This window comes from Rhipicephalus microplus, unplaced genomic scaffold (genome assembly GCF_043290135.1).
Source record: "Rhipicephalus microplus isolate Deutch F79 unplaced genomic scaffold, USDA_Rmic scaffold_135, whole genome shotgun sequence".
NCBI classification, from domain to species: domain Eukaryota; kingdom Metazoa; phylum Arthropoda; class Arachnida; order Ixodida; family Ixodidae; genus Rhipicephalus; species Rhipicephalus microplus.
The window spans coordinates 445,001-457,500 of NW_027464707.1; the positions used below are offsets into that span (position 1 = coordinate 445,001).

Consider the following 12,500-nt stretch of genomic DNA (forward strand, 5'->3'; position numbering starts at 1 on the left):
GTCGGTGCCAAGGACCACTTTCGGCGCCGGAGCCGCGTACGAGCCTACTCGAGGCGGAAGAACGAAGCCAGCAAGGGCCTGGCCGCAAGTGCGTTCAATTGTCGGGACGTCCAAGTCCCTCGTTCTTCCGTGCTTCCTCTTTCGGCAAGTCGTTGCGGCACCTTCCCAAAGCGCGCAGACCCGCTAATCGCGACGAGCGCGACGTGGCCGTGCCGCCTTTCCCTCGGCAGCAAGCAAAACGCCTGGCAACTTCGACGCTCCCCTAACCGCGATCTCGCACCGTGTTTCGTGTGGCAAATTCAAAAGCCGGCCGGCGCTGCTGCAACCATTACGGTCGGTACGCATACGCCGCGGAGGGCGGGACGGTCATCGGAGCGTGCGGTTCCTCCATCGAGTACTGCGCACCTCGGCCGTCGCATCGCCGTGCCATGACCGGCCGCGCGTCAACGCGAACCGGTGCCAGCGAGATCCCTCGCCTGCAAGAACCGACCGGCAGCCTCCGTCACCCGAGGACGCGGAGGCGCTTGCCGCGGACGGCGGGACGGTATGCACTGGTGCACAGCGGACCCGTCACATCGCCAGTTCCTTGACCGACCGCCGACGCTTGTGCCGTTCCTCTCGTACTTGGCAGTCGCCGCGCGATTGTCGGGTCTCGTTCTTGCACGCTCGAACGGTCGGGAGGGCACTCGGCTGGCGTTTCGGGAACGCGCAGCCTCGCCTTCTACCGACGTAACCACGACTCGCCGTTCGCGCTCCGCCGCTCCTGTTTACAGTACTAGGCGGTCCCGCAGCGGTCGGGTCGCGCATTTCGAGCGCTTCGAGCCACGGTGCTGTGGCGGGTCGAAAGCCGACCTATGAGTGCGTTGCGCCGTTTGTACCCGCGTCCGCCACCTGGCCGACCGTCCAAGGTCGCGGTGTTGGCGTCCGCTGGGCGCAACAATTTGTCACGGGGTGCCGCTCCACATTCAGGCAGCCCCGTGGGGAAAAGCCGACCCCGCGTCCAAACGGGGTCAGCGGCAGAAAGTGTCGGGCGCAGACGCAGCTGAGGCGCTCACCCTTCACAATCCGTTAATGATCCTTCCGCAGGTTCACCTACGGAAACCTTGTTACGACTTTTACTTCCTCTAAATGATCAAGTTTGGTCATCTTTCCAACAGACCGGCGCAACCGAAAGGCCGCGCCGGACATCGGTCTGAAGACCTCACTAAATCATTCAATCGGTAGTAGCGACGGGCGGTGTGTACAAAGGGCAGGGACGTAATCAACGCGAGCTTATGACTCGCGCTTACTGGGAATTCCTCGTTCAAGGGGAACAATTGCAAGCCCCTATCCCAATCACGAAAGAAGTTCCACGGGTTACCCAGTCTTTTCAGACAGGGATAAAGACACGCTGCTTCCTTCAGTGTAGCGCGCGTGCGGCCCCGGACATCTAAGGGCATCACAGACCTGTTATTGCTCTGTTTCGTGCGGCTAGGAGCCGCTTGTCCCTCTAAGAAGGTTGTAAGGTGCTGGGAACCCCGCACCTATTTAATAGGCTAGAGTCTCGTTCGTTATCGGAATTAACCAGACAAATCGCTCCACCAACTAAGAACGGCCATGCACCACCATCCACCGAATCAAGAAAGAGCTCTCAATCTGTCAATCCTCCCAGTGTCCGGGCCGGGTAAGTTTTCCCGTGTTGAGTCAAATTAAGCCGCAGGCTCCACTCCTGGTGGTGCCCTTCCGTCAATTCCTTTAAGTTTCAGCTTTGCAACCATACTTCCCCCGGAACCCAAATACTTTGGTTTCCCGGAAGCTGCCCGCCGAGTCATTTGAGTAACTCAGGCGGATCGCTGGTTGGCATCGTTTATGGTCAGAACTAGGGCGGTATCTGATCGCCTTCGAACCTCTGACTTTCGTTCTTGATCAATGAAAACATTCTTGGCAAATGCTTTCGCAGTAGTTCGTCTTGCGACGGTCCAAGAATTTCACCTCTAGCGCCGCAATACGAATGCCCCCGTCCGTCCCTCTTAATCATTACCTCGTATTCCAAAAACCAACAGAACAGAAACGAGGTCTTGTTCTATTATTCCATGCAAGTTTATTCAGGCGACTCGCCTGCGTTGAGCACTCTAATTTTTTCAAAGTAAAAGCACCGGCCATCTCGAGGCACACAATGAAGTGCACCAAGAAAGAACCGGCATGATGTTCAGTCCGAGCCGTCGCATCGGGTAGATGCACTACTCGTCTGGAACTGAGATCCAACTACGAGCTTTTTAACCGCAGCAGCTTTAGTATACGCTATTGGAGCTGGAATTACCGCGGCTGCTGGCACCAGACTTGCCCTCCAATTGATCCTCGTTAAAGGATTTAGAGTGTACTCATTTCAATTACGGGGCCTCAAAAGAGTCCCGTATTGTTATTTTTCGTCACTACCTCCCCGTGCCGGGAGTGGGTAATTTGCGCGCCTGCTGCCTTCCTTGGATGTGGTAGCCGTTTCTCAGGCTCCCTCTCCGGAATCGAACCCTGATTCTCCGTTACCCGTAACAACCATGGTAAGCAAGTAACCTACCATCGAAAGTTGATAAGGCAGACACTTGAAAGAAACGTCGCCGGCTCGTGGCCATGCGATCAGCACAAAGTTATCCAGAGTCACCACACAATACGGGCCGAAACCCGATCGATCTTGGTCTAATAAAAGCACCCGTTACCCAAAGGGCTCCAGGCTCACTGCATGTATTAGCTCTAGAATTGCCACAGTTATCCAAGTAGGAAGAAACGATCTAAGGAACCATAACTGATTTAATGAGCCATTCGCGGTTTCGCCTTATTTCGGCATGTACTTAGACATGCATGGCTTAATCTTTGAGACAAGCATATGATTACTGGCAGGATCAACCAGGTAATCGTTCGACTGCGCGTCCGTCCTCGCCTTCGGCGGGCCGGACGCAGTCTGTGTGCGGCGGAGGCCACCTTCAGGCGCCCCAACACGCTTATTTTGCACTCCGAGATGACGGCGTTCGAGCTCGCTACGGCACAACCTTCCCGAAAGACGAGTGGGAGCCGTGCGGCAAGAAGCACGTTCATGCTCGCTCTTTTTCGTTGCATCGACTCGGTCGCGCCGTGCGGGTTGCCCAAGCCCGCTGCACTGTCGGTGGACCGGCCGGAACTAGCAACGGAGCCGAGACTGCAAAGCCGCCAGACGACGGGTCACGCCCGCGTCTTCGGCGCTTTCGCATCTGAATCGCCCGAGGACGACACGGAACACACCTCGATATCGTGGTAAAACGGCACCGTCCGACAACCAGCCCCTAACGCATCAAGCGGATGAGGCTGCAGACGACTGCCGTGGATTCCCCTGGAGCAGACCCGAGGACACGCTTGACGAGGCCGAAGCCCGCCGCATATCAGACACCCGGTCGCTTTCGCGTACGCCGCTCACGAGAACCCCCACATAATAGCAGCGATAAGTACCCAGACCTCCTTGGGCACTAATACGAGCGTACTCGAGAAAATTTCACCGCGGGTGTGCCCCGAAACGTGTGGCACGTTGAGCGTGCCACAAGTCTACGTCGCTCTCAAACCCGCCGAGGTCGTAGAATTTGCGACCCTACTCACGAAATTCCCACCGAGGATACGGCCGCAAACGTACCGCACCTTGGGTAGGCCACGAGTTTGTGCAACACTACGCTGACGGCACAGCACCGAGGTCGTGCGCGCACGCACGGGAAAATTCCGCCGCGGTTTCTGCCGAAAACGTGAGGCACCACGACTCTCCGCAAGTTCGCGTCGACTGCGAAAGACCGAAGTCGTGAACGACGTGTCCGCTACTCGCCGCCGACACGCTGGACACCAAACGTACAACGACTCGACGGCGTCGTAGAGGCCCACGACGCGGTTTTCCTTAACGACGTCTCGGCGTGGCACCGACAGGTTAGAACGGCCGACCAACGTTCCCTGTCCGCCGTTCGGCTCAGTCGAAGGGCTCGGCGACTTCGGCAACGCTGCGAAGCCGCACGGTGACGCACGCCATGTCCCCATTTTTTTTTTTCTTTCTGCGTCTGCCGGGGTGCCCCTATAATAGCAGCGATAAGCACCCAGACCGCCGTGGGTCGCTCGCCCCGGCTGACGTGGTTTTTCGTACTCCTGCGGCGGTCGCCGTCAAGCACGTCCAAATACGCTACTTTCGTGGGCGCATTCACGCTCTTTCGCTTCGCCGGAGTGCCAGCACTCACTCTGCCAAAAACGGCGAACATCCGAGCGGCGGTTCCCACTTTTGCGTCGGCGTCGCAAACCCCGCCCCGGCAGACGAGGTTTGCCGTACTCGTGCGACGGTGGCCGGCGGGCACGTCGAAAGACGCCGATATCGTGCGCGAATTGGCGCACCTTGGCTTCACCGGAGTGCCGCCACTGACTCCTCCAAAAACGGCGAAGATCCGAGCGGCGCTTCCCACTTTCGCATCGGCGTCCCGAACTCCGCCCCGGCTGACGCGGTTTACCGTACTCGTGCGACGGTCGCCGGCGAGCACGTGGAAAGACGCCGATATCGTGCCCGAATCGGCTCCGTTCGGCTTCGCCGGAGTGCCAGCACTGGCTCGGCGAAAGACGACGAACATCCGAGCGACGGTTCTCACTATTGCGTACGCGTCGCAAACCCCGCCCCGGCAGACGCACTTTGCCGTACTCGTGCGACGGTCGCCGGCGAGCACGTAGAAAGACGCCGATATCGTGCCGGAATCGGCCCCGTTTGGCTTCGCCGGAGTGCCAGCACTCACTCGGCCACAAACGGCGAACATCCGAGCGGCGGTTCCCACTTAGCCGTCGGCGTCCCGAACTCCGCCCCGGCAGACGCGGTTGCCGAGCTCGTGCGACTAGCGACCGCGAAGCCGTCTCGCGACGCCGCTTTCGTGCGCGGCTCCCACTGCGACCTGGGTCACCCGAGGTCGACGAGCAAAAAAGAATGTCGAAAAAAATTTTTTTTTTTTTTTGTGTCTGCCGGGGTGCCCCTATAATAGCAGCGATAAGCACCCAGACCGCCATGGGTCGCTCGCCCCGGCTGACGTGGTTTTTCGTTTTCCTGCGGTGGTCGTCGTCAAGCACGTCCAAACACGCCACTTTCGTGGGCGCATTCGCGCTCTTTCGCTTCGCCGGAGTGCCAGCACTCACTCTGCCAAAAACGGCGAACATCCTAGTGGCGGTTCCCACTTTTGCGTCGGCGTCGCCAACCCCGCCCCGGCATACGCGGTTTGCCGTACTCGTGCGGCGGTGGCCGGCGGGCACGTCGAAAGACACCGATATCGTGCGCGAGTCGATGCTTCTTGGTCTCGCAGGAGGGCCGCCACTCACTCCTGCAAAAACGGCGAAGATCCGAGCGGCGCTTCCCACTTTTTCGTCGGCATCGCAAACCTCGCCCCGGCAGACGCGCTTTGCCGTACTCGTGCGACGGTCGCCGGCGAGCACGTCGAAATACGCCGATATCGTGCCCGAATCGGCCCCGTTTCGCTTCGCCGGAGTGCCAGCACTCACTCGGCCAAAAACGGCGAACATCCGAGCAGCGGTACCCACTTAGCCGTCGGCATCCCGAACTCCGCGCCGGCTGACGCGGTTGCCGAGCTCGTGCGACTAGCGACCGCGAACGCGTCTCGCGACGCCGCTTTCGTGCGCGGCTCCCATTGCGACCTGGGTTACCCGAGCTCGACCAGCAAAAAAGAAGGTCGAAAAAAAATTTTTTTTTTCTGCGTCTGCCGGGGTGCCCCTATAATAGCAGCGATAAGCACCCAGACCGCCGTGGGTCGCTCGCCCCGGCTGACGTGGTTTTTCGTACTCCTGCAGCGGTCGCCGTCAAGCACGTCCAAATACGCCACTTTCGTGGGCGCTTTCGCGCTCTTTCGCGTCGCCGGTGTGCCAGCACTCACTCTGCCAAAAACGGCCAACATCCGAGCGGCGGTTCCCACTTTTGCGTCGGCGTCGTAAACCCCGCCCCGGCAGACGCGGTTTGCCCTACTCGTGCGACGGTCGCCGGCGAGCGCGTCGAAAGACGCCGATATCGTGCGCTAATTGGCGCTCCTTGGCTTCTCCGGAGTGCCGCCACTCACTCCTCCAAAAACGGCGAAGATCCGAGCGGCGTTCTCCACTTTCGCATCGGCGTCCCGAACTCCGCCCGGGCTGACGCGGTTTACCGTACTCGTGCGACGGTCGCCGCCGGGCACGTCGAAAGACGCCGATATCGTGCCGTAATCGGCCCCGTTTGGCTTCGCCCGAGTGCCAGCACTCACTCGGCCAAAAACGGCGAACATCCGAGCAGCGTTTCCCACTTTCGCATCGGCGTCCCGAAGCCCGCCCCGGCAGACGCGGTTTGCCCTACTCGAGCGACGGTCGCCGGCGATCACGTCGAAAGGCGCCGAATTCGTGCACGAATCGATGCTTCTTGGTCTCGCAGGAGGGCCGCCACTCACTCCTGCAAAAACGGCGAAGATCCGAGTTGCGCTTCCCACTTTTTCGTCGGCGTCCCGAACTACGCCCCGGCTGACGCGGTTTACCGTACTCGTGCGACGGTCGCCGGCGGGCACTTCAAAATACGCCGATTTCGTGGGCGCATTCACGCTGTTTCGCTTCCCCGGAGTGCCAACACTCACTCTGCCGAAAGCGGCGATCATCCGAGCGGCGGTTCCCACTTTTGCGTCGGCTTCGCAAACGGCGCCCCGGCAGACGCGCTCGTGCGACGTACTCGTGCGACGGTCGCCGGCGAGCACGTCGAAAGACGCCGATATCGTGCTCGAATCGACCCCGTTTCGCTTCGCCGGAGTGCTGCCAGTCACGGCGCAGAAAACGGCGAACAAGTGTTTTTTTTTTTTTTTCCTAGAATTTGTGTTATAGAAGGCACATTTGATATCGGACGATAATTTTCAACTTTATCACGCGCACCGATTTTCGTGTAGAGGTTTGCAAGTTTATGGGAATTTCTCCACTTGGAATAATGCGATTTAGTAGTACTACGAGAACTTCATGGATGTACTCAAGGGTACGGGGCAAGTCAGTTACGTCAACACCTGCAGATTTTTTACACTTCAAACTGAAAATTGTTGGTTGTGAGTCCTCGTGTGATATTAAAGGCCGATTCGCTAACACATAGAACAAAGAAAGAAAGGAAGAAAAAACGCCCGCGCTCGCTCAAGAAACCTGGGTTCGCAACAAGTGGCAACAACAAGCAACCGAGCGAGTGCGCCAAAACCCGTGGCGGCCGAACAAACGCGAAGTCCCAACCGCGTCAGCCGGGGCGGCACGGGACAGGAAAAATCACTTCAGCCGGGGCGGCGGGGCACCGAATAAACCTCGTCACCTCGTCGCAGGATAAAAGAGGAAACAAAAAGTCTAAACAGCGTCTGCTGGAGCGAATGCGTAATAAAACAACAACAACAACAAAAAAAAACACCCGCGCTCAAGAAGTCTGCAATCCTCACAAAAGGCGACTGTGACCGAGCAGCGTCAGCCGGGGCCGTGCGGAAACGGAAAAACCGCGACTACCGGGGCGTCGAGGCACCGAAAAATCCACTTCAGCCGCGGCGAAAAAAAAAAACAAAAAGAAAGACGGAGGGGGGGGGGGGAACCACGTCTGCCGGGGCGAAGGAAAAAAAAAACGCGTCTGCCGGGGCGAGCCCGGGTGCGGCACCACCGGGAAAACTGTGGCAAACAGACATGGCGATCGAGTGAGTGGGCCGCCAGCCAGGCTCAGCCAAAAAGTGCAAAGTCCGAACTGCGTCAGCCGGGGCGGCAAAAACCGCGTCAGCCGGGGCGGCGCAAAAAACCGCGTCTGCCGGGGCGGCACGAAACCGCGTCAGCCGGGGCGGGGCGAAAACTGCGTCAGCCGGGGCGAAAGAAAAAAAAACGCGTCTGCCGGGGCAAGCCCGGGTGCGGCACCACCGGGAAAACTGTGGCAAACAGACATGGCGATCGAGTGAGTGGGCCGCCAGCCAGGCACAGCCGAAAAGTGCAAAGTCCGAACCGTGTCAGCCGGGGCGACGCAAAAACCGCGTCAGCCGGGGCGGCGCGAAAACCGCGTCAGCCGGGGCGGCACGAAACCGCGTCAGCCGGGGCGGCGCGAAAACTGCGTCAGCCGGGGCGGCGCGAAAACCTCGTCAGCCGGGGCGAGCGAAAAGGGGGGGGGGGGGGGAACCACGTCTGCCGGGGCGAAAGAAAAAAAAACGCGTCTGCCGGGGCGAGCCCGGGTGCGGCACCACCGGGAAGACTGTGGCAAACAGACATGGCGATCGAGTGAGTGGGCCGCCAGCCAGGCTCAGCCCAAAAAGTGCTAAGTCCGAACTGCGTCAGCCGGGGCGGCGCGAAAACCGCGTCTGCCGGGGCGGCACGAAACCGCGTCAGCCGGGGCGGCGCGAAAACTGCGTCAGCCGGGGCGAGCCCGGGTGCGGCACCACCGGGAAAACTGTGGCAAACAGACATGGCGATCGAGTGAGTGGGCCGCCAGCCAGGCACAGCCGAAAAGTGCTAAGTCCGAACTGCGTCAGCCGGGGCGGCAAAAACCGCGTCAGCCGGGGCGGCGCAAAAAACCGCGTCTGCCGGGGCGGCACGAAACCGCGTCAGCCGGGGCGGCGCGAAAACTGCGTCAGCCGGGGCGAAAGAAAAAAAAAAACGCGTCTGCCGGGGCGAGCCCGGGTGCGGCACCACCGGGAAAACTGTGGCAAACAGACATGGCGATCGAGTGAGTGGGCCGCCAGCCAGGCACAGCCGAAAAGTGCTAAGTCCGAACTGCGTCTGCCGGGGCGGCACGAAACCGCGTCAGCCGGGGCGGCGCGAAAACCGCGTCTGCCGGGGCGGCACGAAACCGCGTCAGCCGGGGCGGCGCGAAAACTGCGTCAGCCGGGGCGAGCCCGGGTGCGGCACCACCGGGAAAACTGTGGCAAACAGACATGGCGATTGAGTGAGTGGGCCGCCAGCCAGGGACAGCCGAAAAGTGCTAAGTCCGAACTGCGTCTGCCGGGGCGGCACGAAACCGCGTCAGCCGGGGCGGCGCGAAAACCGCGTCTGCCGGGGCGGCACGAAACCGCGTCAGCCGGGGCGGCGCGAAAACTGCGTCAGCCGGGGCGAGCCCGGGTGCGGCACCACCGGGAAAACTGTGGCAAACAGACATGGCGATTGAGTGAGTGGGCCGCCAGCCAGGCACAGCCGAAAAGTGCTAAGTCCGAACTGCGTCTGCCGGGGCGGCACGAAACCGCGTCAGCCGGGGCGGCGCGAAAACCGCGTCTGCCGGGGCGGCACGAAACCGCGTCAGCCGGGGCGGCGCGAAAACCGCGTCTGCCGGGGCGGCACGAAACCGCGTCAGCCGGGGCGGCGCGAAAACTGCGTCAGCCGGGGCGAGCCCGGGTGCGGCACCACCGGGAAGACTGTGGCAAACAGACATGGCGATCGAGTGAGTGGGCCGCCAGCCAGGCTCAGCCCAAAAAGTGCTAAGTCCGAACTGCGTCTGCCGGGGCGGCACGAAACCGCGTCAGCCGGGGCGGCGCGAAAACCGCGTCTGCCGGGGCGGCACGAAACCGCGTCAGCCGGGGCGGCGCGAAAACTGCGTCAGCCGGGGCGAGCCCGGGTGCGGCACCACCGGGAAAACTGTGGCAAACAGACATGGCGATCGAGTGAGTGGGCCGCCAGCCAGGCACAGCCGAAAAGTGCAAAGTCCGAACCGTGTCAGCCGGGGCGACGCAAAAACCGCGTCAGCCGGGGCGGCGCGAAAACCGCGTCAGCCGGGGCGGCACGAAACCGCGTCAGCCGGGGCGGTGCGAAAACTGCGTCAGCCGGGGCGGCGCGAAAACCTCGTCAGCCGGGGCGAGCGAAAAGGGGGGGGGGGGGGAACCACGTCTGCCGGGGCGAAAGAAAAAAAAACGCGTCTGCCGGGGCGAGCCCGGGTGCGGCACCACCGGGAAGACTGTGGCAAACAGACATGGCGATCGAGTGAGTGGGCCGCCAGCCAGGCTCAGCCCAAAAAGTGCTAAGTCCGAACTGCGTCAGCCGGGGCGGCGCGAAAACCGCGTCTGCCGGGGCGGCACGAAACCGCGTCAGCCGGGGCGGCGCGAAAACTGCGTCAGCCGGGGCGAGCCCAGGTGCGGCACCACCGGGAAAACTGTGGCAAACAGACATGGCGATCGAGTGAGTGGGCCGCCAGCCAGGCACAGCCGAAAAGTGCTAAGTCCGAACTGCGTCAGCCGGGGCGGCAAAAACCGCGTCAGCCGGGGCGGCGCAAAAAACCGCGTCTGCCGGAGCGGCACGAAACCGCGTCAGCCGGGGCGGCGCGAAAACTGCGTCAGCCGGGGCGAAAGAAAAAAAAAACGCGTCTGCCGGGGCGAGCCCGGGTGCGGCACCACCGGGAAAACTGTGGCAAACAGACATGGCGATCGAGTGAGTGGGCCGCCAGCCAGGCACAGCCGAAAAGTGCTAAGTCCGAACTGCGTCTGCCGGGGCGGCACGAAACCGCGTCAGCCGGGGCGGCGCGAAAACCGCGTCTGCCGGGGCGGCACGAAACCGCGTCAGCCGGGGCGGCGCGAAAACTGCGTCAGCCGGGGCGAGCCCGGGTGCGGCACCACCGGGAAAACTGTGGCAAACAGACATGGCGATTGAGTGAGTGGGCCGCCAGCCAGGCACAGCCGAAAAGTGCTAAGTCCGAACTGCGTCTGCCGGGGCGGCACGAAACCGCGTCAGCCGGGGCGGCGCGAAAACCGCGTCTGCCGGGGCGGCACGAAACCGCGTCAGCCGGGGCGGCGCGAAAACCGCGTCTGCCGGGGCGGCACGAAACCGCGTCAGCCGGGGCGGCGCGAAAACTGCGTCAGCCGGGGCGAGCCCGGGTGCGGCACCACCGGGAAGACTGTGGCAAACAGACATGGCGATCGAGTGAGTGGGCCGCCAGCCAGGCTCAGCCCAAAAAGTGCTAAGTCCGAACTGCGTCTGCCGGGGCGGCACGAAACCGCGTCAGCCGGGGCGGCGCGAAAACCGCGTCTGCCGGGGCGGCACGAAACCGCGTCAGCCGGGGCGGCGCGAAAACTGCGTCAGCCGGGGCGAGCCCGGGTGCGGCACCACCGGGAAAACTGTGGCAAACAGACATGGCGATCGAGTGAGTGGGCCGCCAGCCAGGCACAGCCGAAAAGTGCAAAGTCCGAACCGTGTCAGCCGGGGCGACGCAAAAACCGCGTCAGCCGGGGCGGCGCGAAAACCGCGTCAGCCGGGGCGGCACGAAACCGCGTCAGCCGGGGCGGCGCGAAAACTGCGTCAGCCGGGGCGGCGCGAAAACCTCGTCAGCCGGGGCGAGCGAAAAGGGGGGGGGGGGAACCACGTCTGCCGGGGCGAAAGAAAAAAAACGCGTCTGCCGGGGCGAGCCCGGGTGCGGCACCACCGGGAAGACTGTGGCAAACAGACATGGCGATCGAGTGAGTGGGCCGCCAGCCAGGCTCAGCCCAAAAAGTGCTAAGTCCGAACTGCGTCAGCCGGGGCGGCGCGAAAACCGCGTCTGCCGGGGCGGCACGAAACCGCGTCAGCCGGGGCGGCGCGAAAACTGCGTCAGCCGGGGCGAGCCCGGGTGCGGCACCACCGGGAAAACTGTGGCAAACAGACATGGCGATCGAGTGAGTGGGCCGCCAGCCAGGCACAGCCGAAAAGTGCTAAGTCCGAACTGCGTCAGCCGGGGCGGCAAAAACCGCGTCAGCCGGGGCGGCGCAAAAAACCGCGTCTGCCGGGGCGGCACGAAACCGCGTCAGCCGGGGCGGCGCGAAAACTGCGTCAGCCGGGGCGAAAGAAAAAAAAAACGCGTCTGCCGGGGCGAGCCCGGGTGCGGCACCACCGGGAAAACTGTGGCAAACAGACATGGCGATCGAGTGAGTGGGCCGCCAGCCAGGCACAGCCGAAAAGTGCTAAGTCCGAACTGCGTCTGCCGGGGCGGCACGAAACCGCGTCAGCCGGGGCGGCGCGAAAACCGCGTCTGCCGGGGCGGCACGAAACCGCGTCAGCCGGGGCGGCGCGAAAACTGCGTCAGCCGGGGCGAGCCCGGGTGCGGCACCACCGGGAAAACTGTGGCAAACAGACATGGCGATTGAGTGAGTGGGCCGCCAGCCAGGCACAGCCGAAAAGTGCTAAGTCCGAACTGCGTCTGCCGGGGCGGCACGAAACCGCGTCAGCCGGGGCGGCGCGAAAACCGCGTCTGCCGGGGCGGCACGAAACCGCGTCAGCCGGGGCGGCGCGAAAACCGCGTCTGCCGGGGCGGCACGAAACCGCGTCAGCCGGGGCGGCGCGAAAACTGCGTCAGCCGGGGCGAGCCCGGGTGCGGCACCACCGGGAAGACTGTGGCAAACAGACATGGCGATCGAGTGAGTGGGCCGCCAGCCAGGCTCAGCCCAAAAAGTGCTAAGTCCGAACTGCGTCAGCCGGGGCGGCGCGAAAACCGCGTCTGCCGGGGCGGCACGAAACCGCGTCAGCCGGGGCGGCGCGAAAACTGCGTCAGCCGGGGCGAGCCCGGGTGCGGCACCACC

At 62.7% G+C, this 12,500-nt stretch overlaps 1 non-coding gene across 1 annotated transcript; it reads right to left on the minus strand.

Moving 5' to 3' along the window:
* Positions 1–1,069: 1,069 nt before the first annotated feature.
* On the minus strand, positions 1,070–2,884 carry LOC142791029 (small subunit ribosomal RNA). The gene has a single exon (XR_012889951.1). It is a non-coding gene; the product is annotated as a small subunit ribosomal RNA (ribosomal RNA).
* Positions 2,885–12,500: the final 9,616 nt, after the last annotated feature.